The sequence below is a fragment of the Pseudophryne corroboree genome, chromosome 2, assembly GCF_028390025.1.
Source record: "Pseudophryne corroboree isolate aPseCor3 chromosome 2, aPseCor3.hap2, whole genome shotgun sequence".
Lineage (NCBI taxonomy): Eukaryota > Metazoa > Chordata > Amphibia > Anura > Myobatrachidae > Pseudophryne > Pseudophryne corroboree.
Window position 1 is genome coordinate 831,190,163 of NC_086445.1, and position 18,239 is coordinate 831,208,401.

General features: G+C 46.2%; 1 protein-coding gene across 10 annotated transcripts in view; it reads left to right on the forward strand.

Annotated features, from left to right (window-relative positions):
- The window catches only part of CDKL5 (cyclin dependent kinase like 5), an 850,075-nt gene that overhangs the window by 344,083 nt on the left and 487,753 nt on the right, over positions 1-18,239 (forward strand). The window lies entirely within an intron of this gene.

Sequence of the window (18,239 nt, forward strand, 5' to 3'; positions counted from 1 at the left end):
TGGAGCCGTCATGAAAGCTAACTTTAAGTGGGAAAATGCCTCAATGGCTTCGGGAGGCCACAAACTTGGATTAGAACCCTTTCTTGTCAGGGCAGTAATGGGCACAACAATGGTGGAGAAACCTCTAATGAATTTCCTGTAGTAATTCGCAAAGCCCAGGAACCTTTGTATTGCTTTCAAAGAAAGAGGCTGAGTCCAGTCACGAATGGCAGAAAGCTTTTCCGGATCCATGCGAAGCTCCGTCCCCGAGATGATATAACCGAGGAAAGGAATTGATGTTACTTCAAAAGTACATTTGGAAAGCTTAGCATAGAGGTGATTCTCTCGTAAACGGTGGAGCACTTCTTTGACTTGAGTCCTGTGTTCAACAAGATTCTTGGAAAAGATCAGTATGTCGTCCAAATATACCACAACACTCTGATATAACATGTCACGAAAGATTTCGTTGACGAATCCCTGGAAAACAGCAGGAGCATTACTGAGACCGAACGGCATCACCAAGTATTCGTAATGCCCATCTCGGGTATTGAAGGCAGTCTTCCATTCATCCCCTTCTCGGATGCGTATAAGATTATAAGCTCCCCTCAAGTCGAGTTTGGAGAAAACGCGGACACCACGAACCCTATCAAATAACTCTGTGATTAGTGGCAAGGGGTATTTATTCTTGATAGTAATATCGTTTAAGCCACGGTAGTCGATGCATGGTCTCAACCCCCGTCCTTCTTCTTCACGAAAAAGAAGCCCGCTCCAGCAGGGGAGGAAGAGAGGCGAATAAATCCCTTGAGCAGATTGGACTTAATATACTCCGACATAGCTTGAGTCTCGGGAAGTGACAGAGGATATGTGCGACCACGAGGTGGCGTCTTCCCTGGGACAAGGTCAATAGGGCAGTCCCAAGGCCTATGAGGTGGTAACAGATCAGCTGCTTGTTCCGAAAATACATCCTTGTACCCTTGATACGCCTCCGGAATATGCTCTTCATCCGTCTTGGAGAAGACACGGAGCGGACAAACAGGAGTGAGACAATTAGCGTGACAAAAGGAACTCCAGGACAGAATTTGTGAAGACTTCCAGTCAATGTGGGGATTATGAATTTTTAGCCAAGGCATTCCAAGGACCAGATCATGGTGCATTTCTGGGATTACCAAGAGTTCCAGACCTTCCTGATGTAGAGCCCCGACCTGCAGCTTAACTGGCCCCGTGCGCCACATTATGAGACCCTTGGAAATTCTAGTCCTGTTGATAGCCGTCAATGAAATTGGCCGCTCGATAGGCCGTAACTCTAAACCCATGCTTTGGGCACAGGAGAAAGAAACGAAGTTCCCCGCAGCCCCGGAATCCAACAGGGCTTCACAAGACTTGGAGGCTGAATCGGTGACTAGAGTCACAGGAAGCAAACAGTCCGAAATTGGAGAAGCTTTTGTCGTAACCCCCAGCTTGACTCCTCCGGAACAAGCTAGGCCTGCCCGTTTCCCGGACGGGATTTACAAAATTTAAGAAAGTGATCTGCGGCTCCACAGTAAAGGCAGAGTTTACCCTCACGACGACTCTGTCGTTCTTCCGGAGACAGTCGGGATCGGTTAATTTGCATGGGCTCGTCCGAGCTAGGCAAGGCCACCGGTCTAGGAGTAGGATTCCGGAACCTGGAACGATCTGAACGGCTACGTTCTCTTCCACGCTCCTGCATCCGAAGATCCACCTTGACGCAAAGGGAAATCAACTCTTCTAATGGATCCGGCAGATCCCTTGTAACCAGTTCATCTTTCAGCCGGTCGGAGAGACCGTTCCAGAAGGCAGCTCTCAGGGCATCATTATTCCAGCGTAGTTCAGAGGCAATGGTCTGGAAATGAACCACGTACTGACCCACGGAACGGGAGCCCTGACGAACACGGAGCAAGTCGGAAGAAGCAGTGGTCATCCTGCCGGGTTCGTCGAAGATTCTTCGAAAGGACGTGATGAAGTTGGTATAGTTGGAAACCACGGGATCAGATCGTTCCCATAATGGAGACACCCAAGCCAAGGCAGACCCTTCCAGCAGAGAAATAATATATGCTACCTTGGACTGGTCTGTAGGAAAGTTGTGTGCAAGTAGCTCGAAATGTACCTCGCATTGGTTTAAGAAACCGCGACAATTTTTAGTATTCCCATTATAGCGGGACGGAGTAGGCAGCTGAAGGCGCGGGGTGATAACGGCCGATGGTTGGACATTGCTGGCAGCGGCAACTGGTGCAACTACTGGAACAGGTGCCGGAATTACAGAGGCTAGAGACGCCTGAATCTGATCCAGACGCCCGGACAACTGCTGGAGGTACTGCATCACCTGACCTTGTGCCGCTTCCTGACTTTGTACTCGGGAAGCCAGGTTCTGGATGGCACTTGAGTCCGGGTTCCGATTCCCCGGGTCCATGGGGCCTGAGTATACTATCACTGACCTGATTTGGGAGTGTTGTGGACTCGGGGCTTCTTCCGATGACCGGGAAGAGGAACCGCTACTGGGTCGCAGTAGAGATGGCCGGATGTAGGTCTTCCTCATGCAGGATTAAGACAGCAGGCAGGAAGCACGGAAGAACACTTGAAGGTTTCCTGAAAGACAAGACTTGTAGAGATATTGAATGCTGAGGCACAGAGGTACTGAAGTGCTGGAGACACAGGTATTGAGGCACGGAGGTGCCGGAGGCACAGTGATGCTGAGGCGCTGGAGGCACGGGTATTAAGGCACAGTAATGCTGAGTGCTGAGGCACTGTGGTGTTGGAGGCACTGAGGTGCTGGAGGCACTGAGGTGCTGGAGGTACAGGTACTGAGACACGGATGTGCCGGAGGCACAGTGGTGCTGAGTGCTGAGGCACTGTGGTACTGGAGGCACTGAAGTGCTGGAGGCACTGAGGTGCGTGGGGGCGCGTGAGCGCTTGGAAGCACGTAGGTCCTTGGAGGCACGGAAATGCTCGGAGATGCTTGGAGGCACGGAGATGCTTGGAGGCACGGAGGTGCTTGGAGGCACGGAAGTGCTTGGAGGCACGGAAGTGCTTGGAGGCACGGAGATGCTTGGAGGCACGGAAGTGCTTGGAGGCACGGAGGTGCTTGGAGGCACGGAGATGCTTGGAGGCACGGAAGTGCTTGGAGGCACGGAGGTGCTTGGAGGCACGGAGATGCTTGGAGGCATGGAAGTGCTTGGAGGCATGGAAGTGCTTGGAGGCACGGAGGTGCTTGGAGGCACGGAGATGCAGACACAGAGACCGCAGGAACGTGGGAGCTCTGGAAATCACAGCTTCTGTGGCAGAATCGATGATACTCAGGCACCGGATCTCTGCCCGGCGTCTGGTTTTGAATTCCCCGCCCTTGCCTGATTGGCGGAGCAGGCAGGTGACGTCAGTCCTGCTCCGCCTTCCTGACCCCACTCACGATGGCGGCGCCCTTGCTCCGGGAAGCCGCCGGAGGAACGCGCCGACCCGCCGCCGGGACCGGAGACCGCCGGGGGAAGAGAGGCGCCGGGCAGACCAGGTCACCCGCAGGGACAAGCGCGGCCGCCGCTGCCTGCGGTGAGTGACAGGCTGTTTATGGGTATCCGGTCTCTAGGTCCACAGTTTGTCGACAGTAAGTAGGTTGACATGGTTTCTAGGTCGACAAGGACTCTAGGTTGACATGTTCTAGGTCAACATGACAAAAGGTCGACATGAGTTTTTCCCATTTTTTTCTTCATTTTTTGAACTATTTCATACTTTACAATCTACGTGCACTACAATTGGGAACGGTAACCTGTGCCGAGCTCAGCGAGGCGCCTTGCCCGAAGCATGCGAGGGGACGCGGTGCACTAATTGGTGTTCCCGGTCACTGTACGGAGAAAACAACACCAAAAAAGTGCAAAAACTCATGTCGACCTTCTGTCACGTGGACCTAGTACATGTCAACCTAGAAACCCTGTTGACCTGGAATCCATGTTGACCTACTTACTGTCGACCAATAGTGGTCGACCTAGACACTGTCGACGTAAGTCTGGTCGATCCTACATACCACACCCCTGTTTCTGGTCCCAGACAAATAAGGGGTACTATCTAAAATTATTTTCTGCGATCATAAGAGAAGGAGACGGGAGAGAGAAACGCAAAGAAATAAAATCTCTGCACGTTGGGATATGTGTTGTGTTATTTTATGCTGTTTTTGACCTTTATATGAAATTGGAAATGTTAAATGTAAAAAATGAACAATGCTTAATTTATTCATATAGTTAGCCTTTTCCATGTTCCTTGTTGTGATACCTGAATATATGACTTCAACTGACAAGTTAGATAACAGTGTTATATTAAAGCTATTAATTGGGGACTTGACTTATCTTGCTGTTGGACTTGGGTTGTCCTTTTTCCCTGGAAAATCCCCAACTATTATTTTCTTTATAATCATTATTTGTTCTTTAAGATATCCAGAAAACCCAGATAAAAATTTTTTTATGAAGTGTCTCTGTTAGCATGTATTCTATACTGAGTCCATTAGTTGATTTACATAATTAACCCACTATTAGATCTATGGGTCCGTCTGTTGCCACCGCAATGTAGAAATGAGGCCTTTGTTACTATTTAAGGGGCTATGTATCACTAATTGTGGCAGTTCTGTGATTATTTTTAGTCCATATTGAGGCATGTTTTTGCTGATATCCAATGATATGTATTAAAGTTATGTATCAGAGACAGTGGTTCCGAAAAGATACTATGCCTGATTCAGAGGTAAACGCAAATGTCACGCATGTAGTGCCGCGAATCTGTGAAAATATGCTATTGACGCTGAGTGGAGATTTGTTCAGAGTGCTGCCTTTCACATTTCCTTCTCATCTTCTGTCGTGTTATTTTCCAAAAAAACATTGGCAGAGAATGGGGTCTGCGGTAAGGGCTTCGAAGATGACATTAACTTCATACTTGCCTACTCTCCCGGAATGGCCGGGAGGCTCCCGAAAATCGGGTGACCCTCCCGGCCCCCCGGAAGAGCAGGCAAGTCTCCCGATTTGAGGGGTCCTCCCTGCCCGTCTGCCCACTTTGTGTGTAAAGTGGGCGGTCCGGGCAGTCGATGATGCGATTCTTGCTGAATCGCGTCATCATAACCACGCCCCCTGCAGTTTAATGCCGGTGATAGCGGCATTACAGAGCGGGGGTCATGGCTTAAAGGAGGCGTCACCGTAACCCCGCCCCGTCCCGCCTTTGCTCCGCCCCGTCCCGCCTCCAGCCTACCCCTTCCTTACGTCACAGCGCTCCCCGGCCCGCCTGTTGAGCCGACCTGGCTGCTCTCTTCCGCAGAGAGCAGCCAGAATGTCGGTAAGTATGATTAACTTACACGGCCTATCTCCTGAAAGCTACACTTTTATTTAGCTTTGTACATAGGGTACAGAATAATGGGGACTGACGTCTAAAGTGCTAACAAGCCGTTTGCAGGAGATATACGTTATCCTTTAGTAGGCTATTGCTACATAGCCCTAATACTTAAAATCATGCAGAACCTTCAGTCCTGCTGCTCTCATGAGAGGGGGCATGAGCTGCAAAGAAAGAAGCAATATCGGGAGCTGGGAAGGCACTGGAAGAAAGCACAGAGAGGCCAGTAACAGCAATGGGGAAACGTTGGATTCTGTCTAATCCTGGCAGTAGGGATGAAGGGAAAAAAAGCAGCTACTGTACAATGTTATCAAATACAGCACAAAAATCTAAACATTCTAACAGGGCTCAGCACCAATTAGGTTTCAGATTGTAAGGATAATTCATTTAATCCTAAAATTATATTACACTGCAAAGTTACAAATAAACAGCCTTAAGAAGTAAAGTTAATAAACAATATAAATGGCAAGTTTGCAGGGGGCGGGCTTCCTGCAGGTTCCTAGGAAGAAACGTAATGACCCAATAGTGTTCACTCCAGGTCTGGAGTCGGCAGGGTGCCTGGCTGTCAATAGGGCACTGTTATGCCCGAAAAAGGGGGGGCGGGGTGTCCTTAAGACACATTCCCTTTTGGTCACTTTTACGGGGCGTGCCCAGCACTCACAGAGATGCAGGGCAGTGCCAAAGCTCTGCTTGCAGCATGAATAGATGCCATGCATATGTGCACCGCATCTATTCACCCAACGGTGATTGTTTCATTGCATCTTTTTCCCCCACAGTACAATGCGGCCCGTGGGTGGTGGTGGCCCGCGGTAGGCTGTTTCAGCTGGGCACTGCCATAAGATCAGGGCACAATTTAATATTCTAAAATCGGGCAGGACGTGGTGCCCTGCTAAAACAGCCTAGTGTAAACACTAACATAAGATTGCCCAACCTTCTCGCTTTTATTGTCATTGTAAAGAGGAAATTATTTTACTGTTGTAAAAAATTTGCCAACAAAGGTGGCGCCATGGCCATGCTCTCTGGTCACTCATTCTGGTCATGCCCCCCGTCCATAAATATTATCATAACAAGGTGGTAACCCTAATTAAGACACACCCACAAAATTCATGCCTCCTGGCAGGTGTATATTCATCTTTGTTGTGGTGTGCATGGGTTGTATTTGCATGAACACGCCCTACATGTGCTCATTCCCCCTCCCCTGATACGGCTCGCTAAGCTCAAGGAGGCGCAATCGTTAAGTGCGACCAAAGCTACATATGGATATATGCGTTCCAACTAACAGTGCAAAAGATCTTAAATTGCGCATGAAAAATACATTTCAAGCAAATATACATCAGCCTCTTAGTAGTGGCATAGGCTCAAAAACATATGTAGCATAACTCTGTATCATACTTATGTGCTGAAGTGTGTGAAATATGTCTTTTACAGCTATAAGGCGTTATGCAAATGTATGCAAACACCCCTATCAGTGAAGAAAACAGTTTGCCATTCGCCAAAGGAAATAGTAAATAAATATACGCTGCAATTATTATTTAGATTTTTTTATTCTGTACAAAGAACTATTCTAGTTTCCTTCATGTTTTCTTGTTTTGGGGGGAATTATAAGGACATGTTTTCCAGGAAAATAACTTTTCCGTAGAATATATAATCCTTAGGGCTCAGCTCATGAATTTCAACTAAATTTCTTGTAATCATTTGCAATAATCTTACAACACCAGTCCGTACAGATTTGGAATTCATTATCTCACATAATTGGAATTGCAGAGTAACTACTGATACGGTGTGTATGAGACAAATACTGATATCATAGTGGAGCTACTTGTATGGTCTTGTACACGTTGCCTCCTATAATACAAGCTGCCGTTTATGACAGAGTACTAGTAATTTTCATACATCTAAATACATGATTGGGGCCCATTGTCAAGTGGGCCATTTGTAATGGGTGTCTCTGTCCCCGCCACATTTAAAGGATTAAGTTAGTGGGTGGGGTTAACTTAGATAGCATAAGTGCCGGGGCTATTCTAAACCAAAAGAGCTTTATTTGTACTTGTAAATGTTCCTATACATTTATATAACTTGAGCTAGTTGATTTTTTAAAATATGTGATTGTCATGGTTCTATATAAGCCATTTCAGGTAAACAAAAAAAAAAAAAGAATATTGCTTCAATAGAATTACTCATAGGGAGACTGCTGTGCACAAGCAACATATCTTCTTCCACAATTACAGCTTCATCTGCAATGCCTTCAGTTCTCATGACTGTTAGAAATATACATGTGAATGGTATTAGTAGCTGGTTTATTTTCGGCATAGTGTACAGAAAATATGCCATACTGGCTCATATTGCAGTGCACAGAATGGTTTCTATACGGCATAGGGGTGTATCCAATGCTTGCCAGAATCCTTTCCGACAGAAAGGATCCAACAGTGCAGTAATTAATGATATCTAGGATCTGGCCGTTCACGACAATGCCAATCCGACTTTTTATTAAAGTAAGATTGACATTGTCCGAAACAGGGCTAAAACCTGTCGGATTTGGCCACGCTTCCGACAAAACACATGGATCCTCGGCTATTCCGGCGATCCACGTGTTTTCTGACAAGTCGGAATTGCCGACTTGTCGGAAAAATGCGAGGGGGCTTGAATAGGTCAGAACAGTTTCCGACCTAAAAAAGTCGGAAACTGCTGTCTTTCCGGCAAGACGTCTTTCCGACTGCAATTGAATACACCCCATAGTGTGTGGGAAAGGTGCCATACTGGCTCATGTTGCAGTAAACAGAATGGTTTATATACCGCATTGTGTATAGGAAAGGTGCCATACTGGCTCATGTTGCACTACACAGAATGGTTTATGTATACGGCATTCAGGGCCAGCAACATAAATCATGGGGCCCCGTACAGTGATATCTCTGGGGCCCCCACAGATATATATATTAAAGTGCAATGGATTTTGCTGCACTGTATAAGAAACCGTTAATAAATAAATAAATATTTATTTATTTATTTATACAAATATATAAATATGTATATGTCTCCTTCCTCCCACACACCCCACTGTCCGTCTCTCTCCAACGACTCTACTGTATGCTGCATTCCCAGCTCCCCCACCCCATCCCAAAGTCCTATATCCCCTCACCAATTCACTCTTACCCCGGGGAGTGACTCACCTGCACTGCACTCCCCAGTATCCAGACATGAACACCACACAGCAGGTTCCATGTGGCCCTTACACCCCACCAGAAAAGGCCGGCGCAGGGCATGGAAATCCTGGCCAGTGAAACTGCTGCCATGTCCCGTAACTGCCTGCAATAGAACTGGACCCAGAAGAGTGGGCGCTCACTCTCACCGCACAGTCACTGAGTGTGAGAGGCTTCTGTCACTCTGAGGCTGCGCCCACACCGCCTACATCACAATGCCCTAGTTGGACAAGACGGCTCACATCCCTGCTGGGCACAAAGCAGTGTATCCTTGGGACCCCTGTGATCCTTGGGGCCCGGTACAGGTGTCCCTTTTGACCACCCCTGTCGCCGGCCCTGACGGCATTATGTACAGAAAAGGTGCCATACTGGCGTATATTGCAGTAAACAGAATGGTATATATACGGAATAGTGTGCAGGAAAGGTGCCATCCTGGCTAATATTGCAGTAGACAGAATGGTATATATACGGAATAGTGTGCAGGAAAGGTGCCATCCTGGCTAATATTGCAGTAGACAGAATGGTATATATACGTCATTGGCCCTCATTCCGAGTTGTTCGCTCGCTAGCTACTTTTAGCAGAAATGCAAACAAACCCGCCGCCCTCTGGGAGTGTATCTTAGCATAGCAGAATTGCTAACGAAAGATTAGCAATTGCTAACGAAAGATTAGCAATTCTGCTAATATTAGCAGAATTGCTAACGAAAGCAATTTCCTTGCAGTTTCTGAGTAGCTGCAGACCTACTCCTAGATTGCGATCGCCTCAGTCCGTTTAGTTCCTGGTTTGATGTCACAAACACGCCCAGCGTCCGACCAGCCACTCCCCCGTTTCTCCAGCCACTCCTGCGTTTTTACCTGGCACGCCTGCGTTTTTTAGCACACTCCCTGAAAACGGCCAGTTTCCGCCCAGAAACACCCACTTCCTGTCAATTAGTAGAGCGATTGAAAAGCTTAGTTCGCCTGTGAGTAAAATAGCACAGTTTTGTGTAAATTTGCTTAGCGCGTGCGCCCTGCTGTGCATACGCATGTGCAGAACTGCCGGATTTTAGCCTATTAGCAATTCTGCTAAAATTAGCAGCGAGCGAACAACTCGGAATGAGGGCCATTGTGTACAGGAAAGGTGCCATACTGGCTAATATTGCAGTAGACAGAATGGTATATATACGGCATTGTGTACAGGAAAGGTGCCATCCTGGCTAATATTGCAGTAGACAGAATGGTATATATACGGCATTGTGTACAGGAAAGGTGCCATACTGGCTAATATTGCAGTAGACAGAATGGTATATATACGGCATTGTGTACAGGAAAGGTGCCATACTGGCTAATATTGCAGTAGACAGAATGGTATATATACGGCATTGTGTACAGGAAAGGTGCCATCCTGGCTAATATTGCAGTAGACAGAATGGTATATATACGGCATTGTGTACAGGAAAGGTGCCATCCTGGCTAATATTGCAGTAGACAGAATGGTATATATATGGCATTGTGTACAGGAAAGGTGCCATCCTGGCTAATATTGCAGTAAACAGAATGGTATTTATATGGCATTGTGTACAGGAAAGGTGCCATCCTGGCTAATATTGCAGTAGACAGAATGGTATTTATACGGCATTGTGTACAGGAAAGGTGCCATCCTGGCTAATATTGCAGTAAACAGAATGGTATATATACGGCATTGTGTACAGGAAAGGTGCCATCCTGGCTAATATTGCAGTAAACAGAATGGTATATATACGGCATTGTGTACAGGAAAGGTGCCATACTGGCTCATGTTGCAGTAAACAGAATGATTTATAAGAGGGAAAGTGGACCCAGATATTTCTATTTGTCTTATTTAAAACATTTATTGGTGATGTTACTATTGCTACTGGAGGAAAATATGCATTATACAGATGATAGTGTGTTTGGAGAGGAAGATGAGCAGCAGCATGGAGGACAGATTGAAGTGGAGAGAAGTGGTAGTCAGGGAGCCAGAAAGAGGAGGTTACAGTAGTCCAATCTGGAGATGACCAGTGAATGGATAGTACTGTATCTAGGGTTAGAAAGGAAAAGTAGGTGAAATACAGTAACCACCAATGGAGGAGCGTAACCAAAGAGCAACAACAATAATAATCATCATCATCATCATCATCATCATCATAATAATAGTAATAAAACCAATCTTATTTATGGCAATAAAATCAATACTGAGAACTTTTAATACTTTTTTAATGTGACTTTTTGCCATCAAGTGCTCAGGAGAGTGCTTTATAATGAGACTGGTCTGTTAGGTCTTTCTTTTTCTTTTTTTAGTGTAGCTTCATGTGTGATTTTATGAAGTGACTATTGTAATAAATAAGATTCTTTTTATGATTATTGTTATTATGATAATAATCTTGTTGGTCTTTAGATACACGCCCCCATTGGTTATTATTTAACCTACTTGTTCTTGTGTATATTAACAGATAATTATCAGATTTATTTCTGGTGTGAATTGTAAGGTGAGAAAGGGTCTGATCCTGGAAATATGTTTGAGATGGAAATAGCAGGATTGCAAAAGGTACTGATTGTGTGGTTTGAAGGAGAGTTGAATGACAGCCTGATGCCGCTTTGGGGGTGGGGCGGGGTGGCGACTGCCTCTGTTTCTTAAAATGGAGGCGAGTCGCCGATGTTGTGGGTGTAAATACCAAATTGCTTTCTAACAAATATTTAAAATGCCCACTCTAATATATACTGCAGACGCCAGGCGCATCTTATTACCATATACGATAAAAGTGCGATGTACATCTTAAAACACTACATCCCTTAAGAGAAAAGAATACACCCACACATTATCTGAGTTCCAAAGCTCATTGATGTATATATTTGTTATTAAAAGGATATGGATTCAATATATTACAATTAGTGATGTGCACCGGAAATTTTTAGGGTTTTGTGTTTTGGTTTTGGATTCGGTTCCGAGGCCGTGTTTTGGATTCGGACGCGTTTTCGCAAAACCTCCCTGAAAATTTTTGTCGGATTTGGGTGTGTTTTGGATTCGGGTGTTTTTTTACAAAAAACCCTCAAAAACAGTTTAAACCATAGAGTTTGGGGGTCATTTTGATCCCATAGTATTATTAACCTCAATAACCATAATTTCCACTCATTTTCAGTCTATTCTGAACACCTCACACCTCACAATATTATTTTTAGTCCTAAATTTAGCACCGAGGACGCTGGATGACTAAGCTAAGCGACCCAAGTGGCCGACACAAACACCTGGCCCATCTAGGAGTGGCACTGCAGTGTCAGACAGGATGGCACTTCAAAAAAATAGTCCCCAAACAGCACATGATGCAAAGAAAAAAAGAGGTGCACCAAGGTCGCTGGATGGCTAAGCTAAGCGACACAAGTGGCCGACACAAACACCTGGCCCATCTAGGAGTGGCACTGCAGTGTCAGGCAGGATGGTACTTCAAAAAAATAGTCCCCAACCAGCACATGATGCAAAGAAAAAAAAGAGGCGCAATGAGGTAGCTGTGTGACTAAGCTAAGCCACCCAAGTGGCCGACACAAACACCTGGCCCATCTAGGAGTGGCACTGCAGTGTCAGACAGGATGTCAGATTTAAAAAATAGTCCCCAAACAGCACATGATGCAAAGAAAAAAAGAGGTGCACCAAGGTCGCTGGATGGCTAAGCTAAGCGACCCAAGTGGCCGACACAAACACCTGGCCCATCTAGGAGTGGCACTGCAGTGTCAGACAGGATGGCACTTCAAAAAAATAGTCCCCAAACAGCACATGATGCAAAGAAAAAAAGAGGCGCAATGAGGTAGCTGGATGGCTAAGCTAAGCGACACAAGTGGCCGACACAAACACCTGGCCCATCTAGGAGTGGCACTGCAGTGTCAGGCAGGATGGCACTTCAAAAAAATAGTCCCCAAACAGCACATGATGCAAAGAAAAATGAAAGAAAAAAGAGGTGCAAGATGGAATTGTCCTTGGGCCCTCCCACCCACCCTTATGTTGTATAAACAGGACATGCACACTTTAACGAACCCATCATTTCAGCGACAGGATCTGCCACACGACTGTGACTGAAATGACTGGTTGGTTTGGGCCCCCACCAAAAAAGAAGCAATCAATCTCTCCTTGCACAAACTGGCTCTACAGAGGCAAGATGTCCACCTCCTCCTCATCGTCCGATTCCTCACCCCTTTCACTGTGTACATCCCCCTCCTCACAGATTATTAATTCGTCCCCACTGGAATCCACCATCTCAGGTCCCTGTATACTTTCTGGAGGCAATTGCTGGTGAATGTCTCCACGGAGGAATTGATTATAATTCATTTTGATGAACATCGTCTTCTCCACATTTTCTGGAAGTAACCTCGTACGCCGATTGCTGACAAGGTGAGCGGCTGCACTAAATACTCTTTCGGAGTACACACTGGAGGGGGGGCAACTTAGGTAAAATAAAGCCAGTTTGTGCAAGGGCCTCCAAATTGCCTCTTTTTCCTGCCAGTATACGTACGGACTGTCTGACGTGCCTACTTGGATGCGGTCACTCCTATAATCCTCCACCATTCTTTCAATGGTGACAGAATCATATGCAGTGACAGTAGACGACATGTCAGTAATCGTTGGCAGGTCCTTCAGTCCGGACCAGATGTCAGCACTCGCTCCAGACTGCCCTGCATCACCGCCAGCGGGTGGGCTCGGAATTCTTAGCCTTTTCCTCGCAGCCCCAGTTGCGGGAGAATGTGAAGTAGTAGCTGTTGACGGGTCACGTTCCGCTTGACTTGACAATTTTCTCACCAGCAGGTCTTTGAACCTCTGCAGACTTGTGTCTGCCGGAAAGAGAGATACAACGTAGGTTTTAAATCTAGGATCGAGCACGGTGGCCAAAATGTAGTGCTCTGATTTCAACAGATTGACCACCCGCGAATCCTGGTTAAGCGAATTAAGGGCTCCATCCACAAGTCCCACATGCCTAGCGGAATCGCTCTGTTTTAGCTCCTCCTTCAATGTCTCCAGCTTCTTCTGCAAAAGCCTGATGAGAGGAATGACCTGACTCAGGCTGGCAGTGTCTGAACTGACTTCACGTGTGGCAAGTTCAAAGGGTTGCAGAACCTTGCACAACGTTGAAATCATTCTCCACTGCGCTTGAGTCAGGTGCATTCCCCCTCCTTTGCCTATATCGTAGGCAGATGTATTGGCTTGAATGGCCTTTTGCTGCTCCTCCATCCTCTGAAGCATATAGAGGGTTGAATTCCACCTCGTTACCACCTCTTGCTTCAGATGATGGCGGGGCAGGTTCAGGACTGTTTGCTGGTGCTCCCGTCTTCGGCACGCGGTGGCTGAATGCCGAAAGTGGCCCGCAATTCTTCGGGCCACCGACAGCATCTCTTGCACGCCCCTGTCGTTTTTTAAATAATTCTGCACCACCAAATTCAATGTATGTGCAAAACATGGGACGTGCTGGAATTTGCCCAGATGTAATGCACGCACAATATTGGTGGTGTTGTCCGATATCACAAATCCCCAGGAGAGTCCAATTGGGGTAAGCCATTCTGCGATGATGTTCCTCAGTTTCCGTAAGAGGTTGTCAGCTGTGTGCCTCTTATGGAAAGCGGTGATACAAAGCGTAGCCTGCCTAGGAACGAGTTGGCGTTTGCGAGATGCTGCTACTGGTGCCGCTGCTGCTGTTCTTGCTGCGGGAGGCATTACATCTATCCAGTGGGCTGTCACAGTCATATAGTCCTGAGTCTGCCCTGCTCCACTTGTCCACATGTCCGTGGTTAAGTGGACATTGGATACAACTGCATTTTTTAGGACACTGGTGACTCTTTTTCTGACGTCTGTGTACATTTTCGGTATCGCCTGCCTAGAGAAGTGGAACCTAGATGGTATTTGGTACCGGGGACACAGTACCTCAATCAAGTCTCTAGTTCCCTGTGAATTAACGGTGGATACCGGAAACACGTTTCTCACCACCCAGGCTGCCTGAGTTATCCGCTTTGCAGCAGGATGACTGCTGTGATATTTCATCCTCCTCGCAAAGGACTGTTGGACAGTCAATTGCTTACTGGAAGTAGTACAAGTGGTCTTCCGACTTCCCCTCTGGGATGATGATCGACTCCCAGCAGCAACAACAGCAGCGCCAGCAGCAGTAGGCGTTACACTCAAGGATGCATTGGAGGAATCCCAGGCAGGAGAGGACTCGTCAGACTTGACAGTGACATGGCCTGCAGGACTATTGGCTTTCCTGTGTAAGGAGGAAATTGACACTGAGGGAGTTGGTGGTGTGGTTTGCAGGAGCTTGGTTACAAGAGTAAGGGATTTAGTGGTCAGTGGACTGCTTCCGCTGTCATCGAAAGTTTTTGAACTTGTCACTGACTTCTGATGAATGCGGTCCAGGTGACGTATAAGGGAGGATGTTCCTAGGTGGTTAACGTCCTTACCCCTACTTATTACAGCTTGACAAAGGCAACACACGGCTTGACACCAGTTGTCTGCATTTCTGTTGAAATAATTCCACACCGAAGAGGTGATTTTTTTTGTATTTTGACCAGGCATGTCAATGGCCATATTCGTCCCAAGGACAACAGGTGTCTCCCCGGGTGCCTGACTTAAACAAACCACCTCACCATCAGAATCCTCCTTGTCAATTTCCTCCCCAGCGCCAGCAACACCCATATCATCATCCTGGTGTACTTCAACAGTGACATCTTCAATTTGACTATCAGGAACTGGACTGCGGGTGCTCCTTCCAGCACTTGCAGGGGGCGTGCAAATAGTGGAAGGCGCAACCTCTTCCCGTCCAGTGTTGGGAAGGTCAGGCATCGCAACCGACACAATTGGACTCTCCTTGGGGATTTGTGATTTAGAAGAACGCACAGTTCTTTGCTGTGCTTTTGCCATCTTAACTTTTTTAAGTTTTCTAGCAGGAGGATGAGTGCTTCCATCCTCAGGTGAAGCTGAACCACTAGCCTTGAACATAGGCCAGGGCCTCAGCCGTTCCTTGCCACTCCGTGTCGTAAATGGCACATTGGCAAGTTTACGTTTCTCCTCAGACGATTTTGATTTAGATTTTTGGGTCATTTTACTGAGCTTTATTTTTTTTGATTTTACATGCTCTCTACTATGACATTGGGCATCGGCCTTGGCAGACGACGTTGATGGCATTTCATCATCTCGGCCATGACTAGTGGCAGCAGCTTCAGCACGAGGTGGAAGTGGATCTTGATCTTTCCCTATTTTACCCTCCACATTTTTGTTCTCCATTTTTTAATGTGTGGAATTATATGCCAGTAATATATCAATAGCAATGGCCTACTACTATATATACTGCGCACAACTGAAATGCACCACAGGTATGGATGGATAGTATACTTTACGACACAGAGGTAGGTAGAGCAGTGGCCTGCTGTACCGTACTGCTATATAGTATATACTGGTGGTCAGCAAACTGTGCAAAACTGAAATGCACCACAGGTATGGATGGATAGTATACTTGACGACACAGAGGTAGGTAGAGCAGTGGCCTACTGTACCGTACTGCTATATAGTATATACTGGTGGTCAGTAAACTGTGCAAAACTGAAATGCACCACAGGTATGGATGGATAGTATACTTGACGACACAGAGGTAGTTAGAGCAGTGGCCTACTGTACCGTACTGCTATATATTATATACTGGTGGACAGTAAACTGTGCAAAACTGAAATGCACCACAGGTATGGATGGATAGTATACTTGACGACACAGAGGTAGGTAGAGCAGTGGTCTACTGTACCATACTGATATATAGTATATACTGGTGGTCAGCAAACTGTGCAAAACTGAAATGCACCACAGGTATGGATGGATAGTATACTTGATGACAGAGGTAGGTAGAGCAGTTGCCTACTGTACCGTACTGCTATATAGTATATACTGGTGGTCAGCAAACTCTGCAAAACGGGAATGCACCACAGGTATGGATGGATAGTATACTTGACGACACAGAGGTAGGTAGAGCAGTGGCCTACTGTACCGTACTGCTATATAGCATATACTGGTGGTCAGCAAACTGTGCAAAACTGAAATGCACCACAGGTATGGATGGATAGTATACTTGACGACACAGAGGTAGGTAGAGCTGTGGCCTACTGTACCGCACTGCTATATAGTATATACTGGTGGTCAGCAAACTGTGCAAAACTGAAATGCACCACAGGTATGGATGGATAGTATACTTGACGACACAGAGGTAGGTAGAGCAGTGGCCTACTGTACCATACTGCTATATAGTATATACTGGTGGTCAGCAAACTGTGCAAAACTGAAATGCACCACAGGTATGGATGGATAGTATACTTGACGACACAGAGCTAGGTAGAGCAGTGGCCTTCTGTACCGTACTGCTATATAGTATATACTGGTGGTCAGCAAACTGTGCAAAACTGAAATGCACCACAGGTATGGATGGATAGTATACTTGACGACACAGAGGTAGGTAGAGCAGTGGACTACTGTACCGTACTGCTATATATATAGTTATACTGGTGGTCAGCAAAATTCTGCACTGTCCTCCTACTATAAACTACAATGAAGCACAGATATGGAGCGTTTTTCAGGCAGAGAACGTATACTACTGGTGGTCACTGGTCACTGGTCAGCAAAACTCTGCACTGTCCTCCTACTATATAATACTGCTGGTCCCCAGTCCCCACAATAAAGCAATTAGCACACTGAGCACAGATATTTGCAGCACACTGAGCACAGTCAGATATGGAGCGTTTTTCAGGCAGAGAACGTAGATATTTGTACTTGCAGCACAATGAGCACATATATTTGCAGCACACTGAGCACAGATATTTGCAGCACAATTTGCAGCCCTCTGAACATAGAAACTGAGAGGACGCCAGCCACGTCCTCTCACGATCATCTCCAATACACAAGTGAAAAATGGCGGCGACGCGCGGCTACTTATATAGAATACGAATCTCGCGAGAATCCGACCGCGGGATGATGATGTTCGGGCGCGCTCGGGTTAACCGAGCAAGGCGGGAGGATCCGAGTTGCTCGGACCCGTGAAAAAAAACGTGAAGTTCGGGCGGGTTCGGATCCCGAGGATCCGAACCCGCTCATTACTAATTACAATGTACAGTATACATATAGTTATATGGTTACAATTTATACAGTAATCAGTTAATACAAAAAACATATAGTTACAGGCCAGCATACCATACCATTCCCTCAATGCATCTTCCTCTTAATATATCTATCTCTCTCAGCAAATTAATACAGGAACTGATCTAGAAGCAAGTGTTGAATCCATCTCTGTGGCATGTCCGCGTAAATGCGTGTGTTACCATATATTGCTGTGCTTGCTGCGCGTATTTGCAATTATATTGACTTATATGTGTAGAGTCTGTATATTCTTTCTATGTAATATTTTTGACTTCGACAGTCCACCCTTTGGCAGCAAACAATAACTGCCATCAATTATTAACATAAGAAAAAAATATTTCAGACAATAATCGGTGACCTAGACACAAGTATGTATTCATTTAGCAAATCAGACACTTGACTATATTTGGGGAAGACACGGAGGAGGACGAGACATCTTCTATATGCACTCGGCGGTCACGTGACCACTGGTTGGGTGTGGGACAACATTCAACCTATAGCGTATGCTGGGACAGTTCTTTGGCCTATAATGTCTGATTTGCGATGAA